The sequence below is a fragment of the Pseudonaja textilis genome, chromosome 7, assembly GCF_049901715.1.
Source record: "Pseudonaja textilis isolate UNSWEBS1 chromosome 7, rPseTex1.2, whole genome shotgun sequence".
In the NCBI taxonomy this organism is placed as follows: domain Eukaryota; kingdom Metazoa; phylum Chordata; class Lepidosauria; order Squamata; family Elapidae; genus Pseudonaja; species Pseudonaja textilis.
Window position 1 is genome coordinate 21,521,575 of NC_141996.1, and position 14,977 is coordinate 21,536,551.

Genomic DNA, 14,977 nt, shown 5'->3' on the forward strand with positions numbered 1-14,977 from the left:
TGGTGCTGGGAGGAGAATCTCAGACCTTAGTACATACAATGCCAATTGGGGAAGGTTTGCTGTTGGTGGGAAGTGAATCTCATACTTTAGGTCGTACAACACCAGTTGCGTAACTGTGGTTGAGAGTCATCCCTGTGCTTCCCTGGTTGTGGGCGACTGCTAGGCAACTGAGGTGGCTCCATCTGCTCGTTTCAAAGCGAGTGCTGCTCATCCACGTAGGCCTTGACCCATGTATGTAGGCTCTCTTCTCCCAACTCATTGGGATTGCAGTTGAGGGAGGCAGCATTGGCTGCCTTCTGCCATGCTGCAGCCCATGCTGTTTTCGCTGCTGTCTCTTTTTGTCATTCGAGTAACTCGACTTGGTCCTGGGTTTTGGCTATTTCTGCCTGTTGTTTGGCCATTTCTGCTTGTTGATTGGCCTGAGCTTTGGCCATGTCTGCCTGTTGTTTGGCCAATTCTGCTTTCTGCCATATCACCTCTGTTGTAATTTGGAAATCTACCTCTGCTGCTGCGGCTTCAACTTGGGCTTCTACAGCTCGTTTGGTGTAACTTGCTGCTTTGGAGGCCTTAGATGCGCCACTATGATGGGAGGTTGCTCTGGAAGGGTGGTGAGAACTGGCAGCAGAGAATTGGTGCGAGACACTAGAACCTGCCTGCGATCTAGCCGATTTGGGATGGAGGGAGGAGGCTTTCTTTGAGTGATAAGAAGAAGCTGCTTGTGATTGAAGATCTCTGTCGGATGTGGTCTTCTCCCTCGGTATTTGCTCCTTCTGTAGCACAATGAGGAGCGCAGCCTGGATGGAGTTTCTGCCTTCTCGAACGCTGTCTTCACGTTCTTTGTTTGCCTCCTCAAAGCAATGAATGTGTTCCTGGAACTCTGGGTCTTCCAGGTTCGACTGTATGTATTTAAGCTTATTTTCACTGTCTCTCCATCGTGTGAGGTGCTCCTCTAACTCCTTCTGCATCAGGAAGAAGCTCCCAAGGGGCAACTTGCTTTGTGGGGTGTCACAGATCTTGACCAGCTTATATAGTTGATCCCTAAAACTGTTTCTCAACCTTGGCACCTTTAAAATGTGCTGGCTGAGGAATCCGAGGAGTCAGAATTTTAAAATTTCCAGGACTGAGAAACAATGCCCTAAATATGTGGCAAGATTTAAGAGGGGCTATGCTACATGCTTACTCTCTAGGCCCAAAGAAGAAGATATTTGGAAAAGTTGTCATTGTATAAACCATACCTCTGTCTTTCATTAGTCATTACATTTTCCTATCTTAAACAATTCCTTTCTGAAAACTCACTACACAAAAATACAGTGAGAATTGAGAAAAGAAGCATGTAGGTGGGCTAATTTTCCCCTCACTTAAATTACAGGTACAATCATTTAACTGCCATTTATAACAACACTGAAAAAATTGACTTACAGTCCTCTTAATTTCGACTGTAGCAGCATCTCCTTGGTCACATAATCAAAAGTTGGGTGTTTGATAAACAGCATGCATTTACGATGGCCCTGGGGTCATGTGATCACCACTTGTGCATCCTGGAGTCACCTGATCACCATTGGTGACCTTTCCTGCCAGCTACTGAGCAACAAAGTCATTGGGGGAAGCTGAATTTGATTAACGACCACTTAACAACTGCAATGACTCACTTAAAAACTGTTGCAAAAAGGTTTGTAAAATCAGGCACGATTCACTGAAGAACCACTTTCCTTAACAATGGAAATTTTGGTTCCAATTGTGGTCATAAGCCAAGCACTACCTGTATATCCTAGTTCTCATTATAGGGAAGAACAGAGATGGCTTCTTTTGGCCATAGCTTATACATTCACATTCCCCTGTGTGCTCACATCATGATTCTTTGATTTCGCTTTATTGTGGGTCAAATATATTGTGTGTATATGTCTCAAAGTAAGTGTGGCTATTCAGTCACCCATTCAAAGTGTTGCCCATTCATAGGCCATATTCTGTCCTCTATAATTACTGACTGAATGTATAAAGGCAGATAGATAACTCCACAAAGCATCCAGACAAAGTCTTTTTATTGGTTCATCAGGCATCCTCAATATAACTTACAGTTATGTCGAGATTCATCTCAATGTCCAGCTCTCTGCATAGCTGACTTTCTGGTGTAAAAGGAGAGTAATCTTTCATCCCTTTCATCCCATATCGCAGGAGCAGGGGTAGAGATGCCAGCACGAGGCTGGGTTCAGGCAAGAGTGCAGGAACCTCTCTCAATCCACCAAGGGTCGATTCAGTGACCAATCAGGATTACAGATGGGGCCACATGACATGGACTACATTTCCCAGGATACCTTAACTACATTTACCATGATGCTTTCCCTTAAGGGGACAGCTCCCAATTCCTAACTAACTATCCCAATTCCCTATTAACTATAATTGGCTGGACAGCACAGGCCACACTTTGGTGCAGCAACCCAACAGGACAGGTACAGACTTCAACAGATAGTTAGGACTGCAGAAGAAAAACTATCACAACCAGCCTGGTTTCTACTGAGGACCTGTATGCTACACAGGCCAGAAAGACCACTGAGAAAATATCTACAGACCCCTCACATCCTGGGCATAAATTGTTCCAACTCCTCCCCTCAGGACGCCACTATAGCACATTGCAAGCAGGGGTGGGATGCTACTGGTTCTGCTCGGCTCTATAGAACTGGTAGCTCTGAAGAGCAACAGACACCAAACCGGTTCTGTGTTTGCTGCTGTTTGGCCCACCAGCCCGCCTGGGCACTTACCTGTCCTTTATTTCTTGCTTTTTCAACCTCAGCTGCTTTGCGCGGCATAGCCGAGGTTCAAAAAGCAGGAAAAAAGAGGCTTTACAAACGCTGCGCACCTGTGTGCAGAGCTTATCAGCTGTCCGGGTGGCACAGCTTAAGGTTTTTTACACACACAACGCAGCAAAACATAGTCACCAAACCGGTAGTAACACCGGTTGAATCCCACCCCTGATTGCAAGCCAAAACAACTAGACACATTGTCACCTCTCTGCTAAACACCTAATTTTTACACCACTTTCTTATGTCAAAGGACACAGGTAGTCTTCGATTTACAACAGTTCATTTAGTGACCATTCAAAGTTGTAACAGCACTGGAAAAAATGACATGACCATTTCACACTTACAACCTTTGTATCAACTGCATGATCATGTGATCAAAATTCAGATGCTTGGCAACTGGTTCATGCTTACGACCGTCGCTATGCCCCAGTCTTATGTCTAAGGATAAGGTAGTCTTTGACTTACAACAATCTGTTTAGTGACTGTTCAAAGTTACAACAGCCCTGGAAAAAGTGACATGACCATTTTTAATACTTATAACTTATCAGGTCCACCGTGATCATGTGAACAAAATTCAGATAGTTGGCAATTGGTTCATACTTATGACCGTTGCTGTGCCCCAAGGTCATGTGAATACATTTTGCTAAGCAAAGCCAGATTCACTTAACAACCGCGTTACTAACTTATCAACTGCAGTGATTCACTTAACAATGGTGGAAAATCTTGTTTAAAGGGAGCATGGCTTAGAACCATGTCTTGCTCAGGATTAGATTGTACTGTATTAGTAAAAAAAAGATATTTTTTCTTTTAAATAAGAATAAGCGCATCTGTAACTCTTTCCATCCCGAACAAGGGTTCTAACTAGAAAATGTTTTCCATTTCAAAAGAAAAAGAGGACTAAAAAGATCGTGGAAGGAAAGAAAGACACTGGCCTCAACATGATCCACACTCACTCCTACCCTGCATTTCTGCCGGTCACAACTTCTTCTCAGAGTCTGCTGCACCTTATCAGATAAACTCTGGAGGGTGATCTGGGGCCATAGAGACTGTGGGCTCTTGATGTGTTGCACTGTTGAATAATCGTGAGATGACTGTATTCCCTCAAGTCCCTCACCTAAAATCAACAAATGAACACATTGGACAGGTATGGAGATGAAATCTGATGTTGTCACCTATTTCAAAAGTCCCCCCCCCCAGCTATTGGACTACAAAGCCCAGCCTTCATACTGATGGGTAGAGAGAGATGGCACCAACGATGTGAAAATCGCGCCTCTTCCCATCAAAATGCATTTGAGGGATACCAGTTTGATGAAGGTTGTTCTTTGAAATGAAACTAGCAAGACTTTGCACCATCATTTCTGATTCCTTTTCTCCTTCTCTATTTGACACATGGGCCCCAATCCCTATTCATTCTCATCGAAAGGTGTTTGAGCTGGATAGGAAAGGTGACAAATAGGCCATGCCATGATTTGAGAACATATCAACCCACGGCAACTTTCTTGCGAAAATTGCATTTCTATTGCCCAAGTCTGAGCAACTATATTTTTGCATGTGAAAAAAATGACAGGCTGTGTTGTGCTGAAAGCTACCTCCTCAGAACAGTTTTTTTTTTCCAGATGTCCTGCAAATGGTTTGGACTACAGCTCTCATCATCCCCGATTCAAAGTGATTTTGAGGAATGTGACTTATTGTGCACAGGAACTAGTCCACAATATACAATATTTATTGCTATTAACCTTCTTTTACTAGTTGGTGTTTAACGTGTACAAACACTTGCTTTGAATTGTTCTTAAAAAAGTCTTACTTGTATCATTCACACAATATATTCAGCAGGGCCGAATCTGCTTTTTAATTTGCTTGGATGTGGTTTTCACACTGCGCTGCTCTTCATGTATCTAAAAGAGGATGGGTCTGTAGAACTCACTGAGACACACACGAAGTAAAAACTTTTTCCCAACTTTTTTTCCCCTCTCCCTACATTCCTTCCTTCTTTTCGGGACATGCTCCCAAGGAAAGTACATATTGCCATCTACTGGTGAGGTATCACAATAGCCACACCTGGATATTATTTTGCAACGAAGACAAGAAAATAAACATGAGAGACAGTTCCACTAAGACAGACATTTTCTTCATACATCATCCTATGAAATCATATTCAGCTATCTTGGGGGGGATCAGCCCAACAGGGTTGAACAATGAAGAGTTCAATATAGATCCTCATACAACGCACAGTCAAACTTTGGAACCTGTTGCTACCATCTAAGCAGATGGAGTAATCATGGATTCAGGCGGAGATTTAATGTTCACATACGATATACAGGTAGTCCTTGACTTATGACCACAATTGAGCCCCAAATTCATTGTTAAGTGAGTTTTGCTCCATTTTGCGACCTTTCTTGCCACAGTGAATCACTGCGGTCATTAAGTTAGGGGCACGTTGTTAAGTGGATCTGGCTTCCCCCTTGACTTTGCTTGTCAGAAGGGGATCAAATGACCCCAGAACATGGCAACCGTCATAAATAGGAATCAGTTGCTGAAGCATCTGAATTTTGATCCTGTGACCATGAGGATGCTGCAAAGGTCATAAGTGTGAAAAACGGTCATAAGTCACTTTTTCCAATGCTACTGAAACTTGGAATGGTCACTAAAAGGACTGTTACAAGTCAAGGACTACCTTTATTCAATGTCCTGGGAATTTCAGCAGGTGGCAGCACCTGGACCACCTTGTAAGGTTTAGTTCAGGGGTCTCCAAAATTGGCCACTTTAAGACTTGTGGACTTCAGCTCCCAGAATTCCCAGCTAGGCTGGCTGAGAAATTCTGGGAGTTGAAGTCCACAAGTCTTAAAGTGGCCAAGTGTGGAGACCTCTGGTTTAATTAGTACTGCCCTGAGAAACCACTAGGGAAAATTAGAAGGCTAGACTAGGAAGTAAAAACAAAATCTCACCCTAGAAGAAGGAGGTCAGGGCAAACAGTGAAATACTGATGTCAAGAAAACTGCATGGTTGTATCTATATAGTCACCAGGAGTTGCTCTTTTTCACTTTAGGGCCTACCAGTAAGGTTAGGGAAGCCCATCAATACTAAAATGTCATCCCACCAAAAAATCAGAAGAAAGGTTACACATTAGGAGGGTATGCTGTTTTCCACAGAAGTGGATGGATTTAATGTAAGTACTCTAATAGTGTCACCCTGAAATGCAATTTCTGAATTAATCATGGGGCAATTTACATTAAGGGAGTTTCCAGTAATAGCATGTGTGTGCACGCACACACCTGTGCACATGTGCGTATATGTACACGCACGCACACACGCACACACCCACACAGAGCACTATGGAACTCCACAGCCCTCAATACTTAATTTACCCAATATAATGCTTTTTCATGGTTATTTTCTTTCTTTCTTTCTTTCTTTCTTTCTTTCTTTTTCTTCTTTCTTCTTTCTTCTTTCTTTTTTGCATTATTTTTCTTCTGGATGACTCTGTGGGTGGGTGGGGGTACACCAACTCTGAATTTCAATGTTTTTTTTTATTTTCCTAGCAAATTATTAATTTTCTCCAATGAAAGTTCATCAGCTGCCTCTATTTTAAAACAATCATTTTTGCTGCAGAATATTTAAATCAGCCAGAGCAGGGGTATCAAACTCACAGCCTGCTGGCTGGATGCATCATGCACTGACCATGCCCACACCCAGTTTAGCAATACGTCACATAATGACACAAGTATGACACCTCTGAGCTAGAGCCTCTCCTGGAACTGGAAACTTTCTCTGACTTAAAAAAAACGGTATCAAGGGCTGGTGGAGTCTTTGAAAACATCCATTATAAGAATCCTACACTGAATGAGATATTAACAAGGAACATTTCAAAGTTTCTTTGTTTAAATTTCTGTGGGTCACCTAACTTACAATTCTTGACTCTCTATCATGGTGATACATTTAATGCAAACATAGCAGACGAATAAAATAGTAAACCAGAGAGAAAATTAACTAGGTCAGGGAAAAGGAATACGGTGATGGCAGGCACCAATAATGTTTCCACTTTCCATGGCATCAATCAAGCTCCCAGTCTAAAATAAAATTAAAATAAATCAAAAAAAAATAAGCTGACATTTTATGAAACAAAACCAAACAGGTGTTGTCATCGTCTTCACTTTCAAAAGTGGCCCCATAAAGCTTCCTCAGAAATAAGAATTGGGGGTGGATGGCTGCAGCCCAGTTCTTTGTTTGGACATGGACTGCCACGAAGCTAAAACTATAATGACAGATGATTGTTCCACTTGGCCATCTGGTAGATAGACATTACTCTCTAGCTAGGCAACCATGGCGGAAATTCTGCGACTGGAAATGGCTTTTCAACAGCCCTGCTCTCTAAAGACTAAAGTCAGAAAGGGCTGCCTCAGGTCTCGTCTGCTTCAAAACTGAACTATGTGTAGATATGAATCGAATTCAGAAACCTCAGTGAGGAAAAAGAATGTACTGTAAGGCCTACAAAGAGGGACGTCAACCCAAAGAATGCACTGTATCTTGCTCAATTTTGAAATGAATCAGAAGCAAAGGCCAATGTGGATAGATAAGGAGCTCCTAGAATTTATCCCGTAGATAGCACTAGGCGGCACTAGATCGAAGCCTAAGGCTGGAATCCAAAGCCTAATTAATTGAGAGAAACTACCTTGGGAGTTCTCTCTTCACCTTCAGCCTTTCATGAATCCCTGCTACTGACTGGATTCACACTTTACATTATGAAAGAATATGATTTAATTGTTTTCAGTTAGGACATTGTAGGAATTTACCCATTGTCGCTTATAAATGATGGCTTCTACCTTGTACAAGGTATGAATGTAGCACTTTCACCTGAGTTGGATGAAAAAGAGTAGGGTGTTATATGTTTTCTTACATGATTAGTGCTAAAAATAATAAGAAATAGACCTGGATGCCATTAATGTATGATTATTCTTTTCTCTGGTTGTTCATAGTAAATATAATGCCACCCAGGGGTGGGATTCATTTTTTTTTAACAACTGGTTCTGTGGGCGTGGCTTAATTGGTGGGCATGGCTTGGTGGTCATGTGACTGGGTGGACATGGCCAATCCAATATCACTCATATCGAGGCACCATCTCCTTGCCTGGCCTGTAATGACTGTGGGGATGCTGCAATAGTCATAAGTGTGAAAAATGGTCATAAGTCACTTTTTTCAGTGCCATTGTAACTTTGAATGGTCACTCCACACAAGAAAAGTACCAGCAAAGGAGGGGGAAAAACCTCCAGAGACATTCCTGAGACAGGAAGTCTAGTTCTTCCAAGAATGTAATAAGGGTTAACGGAGAGGCAGTTTCTGTAAGCAACACCAGAATGTTTCTTTCCTGCCTTCCTTACAGGATTAGGCCAGTAATTTCTTCTTACAACTGGTTCTACGAACTGCTTAGAATGTTAACAACCGGTTCTAGCGAATAGGTGCGAACTGGTAGAATCCCACCCCTGATGCCACCTTCTACTCTGACATCATCCTTCCAGGGAACTATGGCAGTGTCTTTAGGAGAAGAGGTTGGATTTTATACTCTCTCAAATAGAGACATCTTTTTGATACTATTGGAGAGGCACTAGACAACTGAGTTTTCTGAGCCCTGGGGACGTGATAGTTAGCTCCAACTAACAATTTTCTATGACTATCATTAAAAGTGTGATGTGGCATGAATCAGCCCTATCATGTGTGGCCTAACATCTTGACCCATCTTCTCAACAACAGTTTAGTGATTAATCTAATCTGCTCTACAGATAGACAAAGCAACTTATAAAACCTGAAGATAGATGGACAGAAAGGATGGGAGTTTGGGTTGCTGTCTTGCCATGAGAGTTTGATAAACCGAAGGTGAGAACTCTTCTTAAACATTAATATTGCGCTATTCTTTCTAATTTTGAAATCAACCCAAAAAGCAAGAGAAAGATGCCCACTGGACTTTGCTTCGAGTGGGAAGCTTCAGTAAAAGGACCAGAAGAGTTAACAAAAGCTTCTGACATCAAAGAACACCTGGAAGATGACTAAAGGGGCTAGAAATGCTTCCAGTGAACAAGACCCTGGGGACTTCGAAGCTAACCATATCTGTCGCTGTCGTGTGCTCTTCCTCTGATTGTTTGACCTTTCCCCCTTCAATGTTGTCCCTTTCCTCCCTCCTCCTCTAAGGACTGGAAGCGATTTGGTGCCTCTTGTTATTTTCCCTTGTCTTTCCACACTGGGGTAAAGGAACTTGGATAGTGTGCTAATTGTACCTGATGATATATATAGGCCATGACACTAATTGTTTCCAGTACAAGGGGTCAATAGATTGTAAATGGCCAGCTGGAGGAAGAAGGGCACTTCTAAAGAAGGGGAAGTCACTTCTGTTAATTAAGCAGAATTGAATAGATGGACACTTCCATCGCAGATAGGATTAGAAATTATCTGTAATGGATAACCATCCAAGGCTGGGCTGGAAGGGGTAAGGCGGGACTTGCATTGAACGCACAGAGAGATAGGCTCTTTCCATAAAGGAGAGAGTTGAAATTTCAGATTCCACTTATTTTCTTTTTGGATGAGCACAATTTGCTCAAAGGTAGTTGTACATTTTTTTTCAGATCAATAAATACTTTAAATTTGAAATATCAACACATCTATTGCAATCAATCTAATCTTTATTAGAATTTTGACTTTTTGTTGCAATATATACATAAATGCAAATGTTGCTACTTTTGTCTATTTGTTGCAAGAAATGAAGACCCAATCGTGATTTATGGTTAAAAATGAACCAGATAATGAAGCATGTTCCACAAATCATGTTAGCAGAAGATGTGAATGCAATTTCGGTTTAATCTGGCTCTCAATTTTTCCAATTCCTACTCTAGGCTAATTGATAACTTGCTTGAAAAAAGGAATATTTACAATTCATTTTAAAACCCCACTGTTATTTGTGGGGAATTGAACACATTTCTAGAAGCTGATTCAGGATTAATTATCCCATTAATTTTCCATGGTTTGCTTTGTTTTTAGTATGGTTTGATTTGTAGCATGTAGCCCAATTCTTAATATTTTTTGCAAGTGAGTTCCTATTTGTTATACCAAAATATATTGATTGCATTCAAACATCAGGCAATGTTATGATTTATTTAAGAATGGCTTAATGAAAAATAGCAATGGCTAGTTGACAGAACGAACTGCAATAGCAGAGTTATCTGACAAAGTGTACAATGTATTTTTCCAGTCCTTATCTTTTATAATTCCAGATTTGATTTCCTTGTGATATTGGAAGAATTCTCATTGTTGTTGCTGGACGATGAAAAACAGGTGAGAAGAGGTTATACTGGACAATGAGAAATAGATTGGCACAACGGTGAGCAAAGTTTTAGCTGATGAAGGTGGCATTCCTGTGGCATAATCTGCTAGGATCCCAAACTGATATAGCAAAAGCAACTACCCATTTCCTCACTCTCAGCCTTTAGTTCTGACTCCTCCAACCAACAAGCAGATTACAAAGAAAGCAGTGAATGATTCTCAACCAGAGAAATGAGGCAGAAGGGTAAATAAAATTAAATCAAAGCTGTATGTGGTCTTAGGGCAACGCTTTGACCCAAGGAACTGTTTATTAAGAACTTACATGCTTGGAATCTGCTGTACATATTGAATAGTGTACAAGTTGCTGGAAATTATCTACATCTATATTGTGGCCATCTAAAAAAATGCTCCAAATTTATGTTTGTTGGAAAAAACCCTATATGTGATCACTCATTCATGCAGCATAGAGATAAATGTTATCATTTTAGGACTATAGATTACTGTACACTGTGATGAAAGGCGCAGAAATAATAGCTGGTAAAGAAATACTGGCTTCTGGTGTTTTCTGCACCATGTTGCATTTGGCATGCACCTATGCAGAAAAGGACACATTGTTGTTTGTCTAGCCCAGAGTATACAGAACTCTTGGTTTATAACTGTGAAAGGTAGCTCTAATAGAGTTCCTTAAGCAGTGCCTCTCTGTTCCTAGGTGACACAAAAAGCCCAGGAATGAAAATGCCTGGAGTTTGGGGATAAAAAGGCAATCACAGCCATATACCCTAAATCTGTTAGTCCTCAACGTAACAGTAATGTGGCATTAACAGGAAAGAGAGAATCCTGTGTCCCCAGCAACAAACGGAAGAGAGATTGAGGAAAGCAAATAGGTTCAGAGCCTCTGTAATAGATGCACCTTCTTTTTGCAATAAATTACCTCTGGAAAGATTCTTAATTCATCCCCTTTCAGGGTCTGCAGCAATTTCAGAATTGATTTTGCAGATGAACCAATCATAGCTGAAGATGCTCCTGTAAGCACGCCTGCTGTATGGAATGAAATTCCATGGAATTTTTTGTGGAATAAAAATCCTGAGTCATTGTGCTTAAATGAAACTTCTACATGAAACTTTTAATGAAACTTCCTGCTCTGAAATCTGTTAGTTTCAGCTTTGTTCTATGTGTATTTACCCCAGAAGGAAACATAACTGAGTTTGGTTTATTTTCTTCCTGGGGGAGTTTTGAACTGTAATATTCAATGGAGTAACTTGTCAACAAGAGCTCAAAAAAATGTTGAACTTGTTGGATTCAAACAAATATGCAATCTCAGGTTGTTAAAGGGCAATTGGTGAATTAATATAATATTCTGTGACAAATATATTGTGGATTAAAGTGATGGCCCAGTTCACACAGCTTGCTAAATCCAAAGATACAAGATATGATTGTAGCCTAGATTAACACATTGTGCAAACCCAGAATATGAATCCTGAATAAGAAAGCATAGAAAGAAAAAGATCAGGAATCTTTGCCCTGCCAAAGTTGATTGGTCCTGGAAAAAAAGGTCCTTTCACAATCCTAGTAAGCTATGATTTGCTTAACTATACCCTACTGAGTAAGTCAGAATATGCTCAATGTAATTATTATGCTTATACATAGACCAGATCAAAGGTTTGTATTTGTAGCATACAAACCAAAATGGGCCTTGCCTGGTTCTGGCTTATCTCTGACACAAAGGGAAGAGCCAAGAGTTTAGCTTCATTTTGTTTTACTTTTTTGGTTTTTCTGATCTTTGCCTGCACAACCCTTCCAGCAGCTCTATTCTGGTTAAATTAGGAATTCATCAATGGAACGACCTGCCTCCAGAGTAGTCACTGGAGGTTTTAAAGAAAAGATTGGAAAACCCACTTGTCTGAAATGCTATAGGGGTTTCTGCTTGAGCAAGGGGTTGGACTAGAAGACCTCCATGGACCCTTCCAACTCTTATTATCCGGTTCTGTTTAAAGTCCATCTGGGGTGCTGCCATTGCAGCGGCTCGCTTTGTTGATTGGCTTAATGGGTTGGTGTGAGTTCGTTCTTCCTTCCACAGACGGCGAGTTCTGCTTGCTAGTGAGACAATGCTGACTTTTGAACCTCTAACCACTAAACAAACAGACCTTGCGCTCCGTTCCACAATCCAAATACGCATTATTGACTTCCCGTTCCCTAGCAACGGAGGTATCTGGGGTTTCCTCCATTGCCTGCCTGGCAGCCGCGGTTCGGGTGTGGGGGCGGCTCTTCAGTGCTTACTGGGGAAGAGGGATCTTTTTGCGAAAGCAAGCCCCACCGCCGGACGGCTTGCCCTCCGCGTCTTTCCAGCCATTAGTTTATGGTTAATCGCTTCTTAAAGAGGTACTGGGGCTCCAGACTGCCCAGAGTGGGGACGAGGGTGTGTGTGGTGGGGAGGACATGGAATGTTTGTCGATTGTTTCTTTACTGAGCCCTGCCGGATTCCATAGATTGGCCCTCCCCTCCTCTATAAGGAAGAGGCAAGAGAAAAGGTGGAGGGGCGTTAGGCTATGCCAGAGGTCTCCAAACTTGGCAACTTTATGGCTTCTGGACTTCAACTCCCAGAGTTGAAGTCCAGAAGTCTTAAAGTTGCCAAGTTTGGGGACCCCCCCGGGGCTATTGGGTGGGACAAGTTCATCTCCCTGGTTAGCTAGCAAGCGCAACAGATCTCTTCATCATCAGGTGCACTGAAAGGAAGAACGCCCATGGTTGCCAGCCCTTTGGCCCCTTTGAATAAAAACAGGATATAAATCTACTACGAAAATAGGTGACCTGTTGTACTATTAAAAGAGGAACAACTTCCCCAATTAAGTTTTTGTTTTCCAAACTGGAACCTCGGAGAAATGCCTTTGCAGTACTGTAACGTCACAAAGGTATCTTTGTACGCGCTCCCGTGTGACCCATCTGGACAATATTGATGTAAGGAGATGTTGAGGAATAAAAGTTTGCAGAATCTGCTGTGCAAGTTTATTTGCTTTGGGTCAGAACATCTGGACGTCATGTTTTATTACTAGTGATGGATAAAAGAGGGTCTCACTTCATATATTTGCCACCTATAAGAAGCAGGTTAAGCCTAAATGATGAAGATATGGGCAGATCCTTGTAGCTTTATTTTATTTTTATTTTTTTGGATCAGCTGTGGTTGATGGACGGCCAGTTCAAGTTTTCTGTGTTTCATAATTTGACTTGGGGGGAAAAAAAGGAGTGAATTGGACTTCAGTTCCTAGTTTAGCTCTAGAATGGCCACTGTTACCATCCGAAAGAAGCAGCTCTTTGTTCAGGCATCTCAGTACAAGTAGTCCTCTACTTATGACCACAATTGAGCCCAAGATTTCTGTTGTTAAGTGAGATACTTGTTAAGTGAGTTTTGCCCCATTTTACAACCTTACCACAGTTGTTAAGTTGATAGGTTAGTAACCTGGTTCTTTCTTTTTTTTTCTTTCTTCTCTCTCCCTTCCTTCCTTCTTTCTTTCCTTCTTTCCTTGATTGCTACTAGGCAGAGAAGACAAGAATTTTGCAGGATATTCTCTCTCAGCTACTTTTGGAACACCCTATGTAGGCACAGAAACCCCCTTTGACAAACTCCTCATCAGAAGCTGAGACCACAGGACTTCAAGACTTAATTCAGATAAAGATGCTGCTGCCTTGAATCTTCGTGGAAGGGAAATGTTCCTTCCATGCTTTGCACAACCCTAATTCAGTGTTGCACTTGAGTAAATATCTCATTCCACTGGTAAAAGGAGGATTGGGTTTCCTTCATACAAAGATACAAATAATCAGAAAATGCAATTCTAGTAGAGAAAGAGCTATCAGCATGTAAATCTTGAGGTAATTAACAATTTGAAATTTTAAAACAGCCAGGATGTATCTCTGCTTAACAAATCTAGCGACAGTGATGGATTCATCCGTTAGGCTTCTGTGTGGCTTTTCCCCCTGAAAAAGTTAATCCTGAGCTAATAAAAACTCAGCAATTTTATATTCAAGTCACCATCCTTGTTATTGTTGTTAAAAAAAGACTTATTCAAATAAAAACATTCTCATTTTGTGTCAAGTTTTTGATTATGACAGTGTATGCATTGATTTGCTCATGTGCGTTTTTAATATTACCTCCATCTTAATCAGAATTCCTGTTTTTCTTCAAAGAATATAGCTATAATTACTGATGAAAATAACAAACTCTTTCAAGAATACCAACATAATTAAGTTAGGTTACTGTCCAACTCCAAGAGAGAAAAAACATATTTGATTAGTATTTTTAAACTGCATTATTTGGACACAGTCTAAGTGATATTAAGTATTTCTATGCACTTTACATGGAGAAAGTAACACTGTGATTTCCTTGAATGAGTTTTCACTGAATCATGCTGTTGATGTCTTCAAAAGAAAAAAGAGGTGAGTATGGATGTTTACATACTTAAACTCATTTCCAATTGTTTAAACAGCTGGAATTTAGGGATCTCACTAGAAAGAATTTAACCAAGAGAACTTAGTTTCTCACATCTAGATCTCAGATTTGCGAGGAATGAGGTATTTGCAATGAATGGATACCTTAAAGTTCATTTACTAGAAATAAATTCCACTGAAATCACTGAAACTGGTTTGTATTTGGGATGTACACAGGTCTTACTCTAAGGTCTTACTATATTTTCCTTCTACCATTGATAAAGTTTCAAAAAGTATTTCCTTTTTCCCTCCTCCACTATGGACTTTTTCTTCTAAGCTCCATCCATTTTTCTCGAAGGCAGATTTCCAGCTAGGTGTCCTCCAGGTGTGTTGGGTCTAATGACTATCACTACCTCCCAGTATAGGCAAGTCTTTCTCAGTTCTTAAGGGTGTTT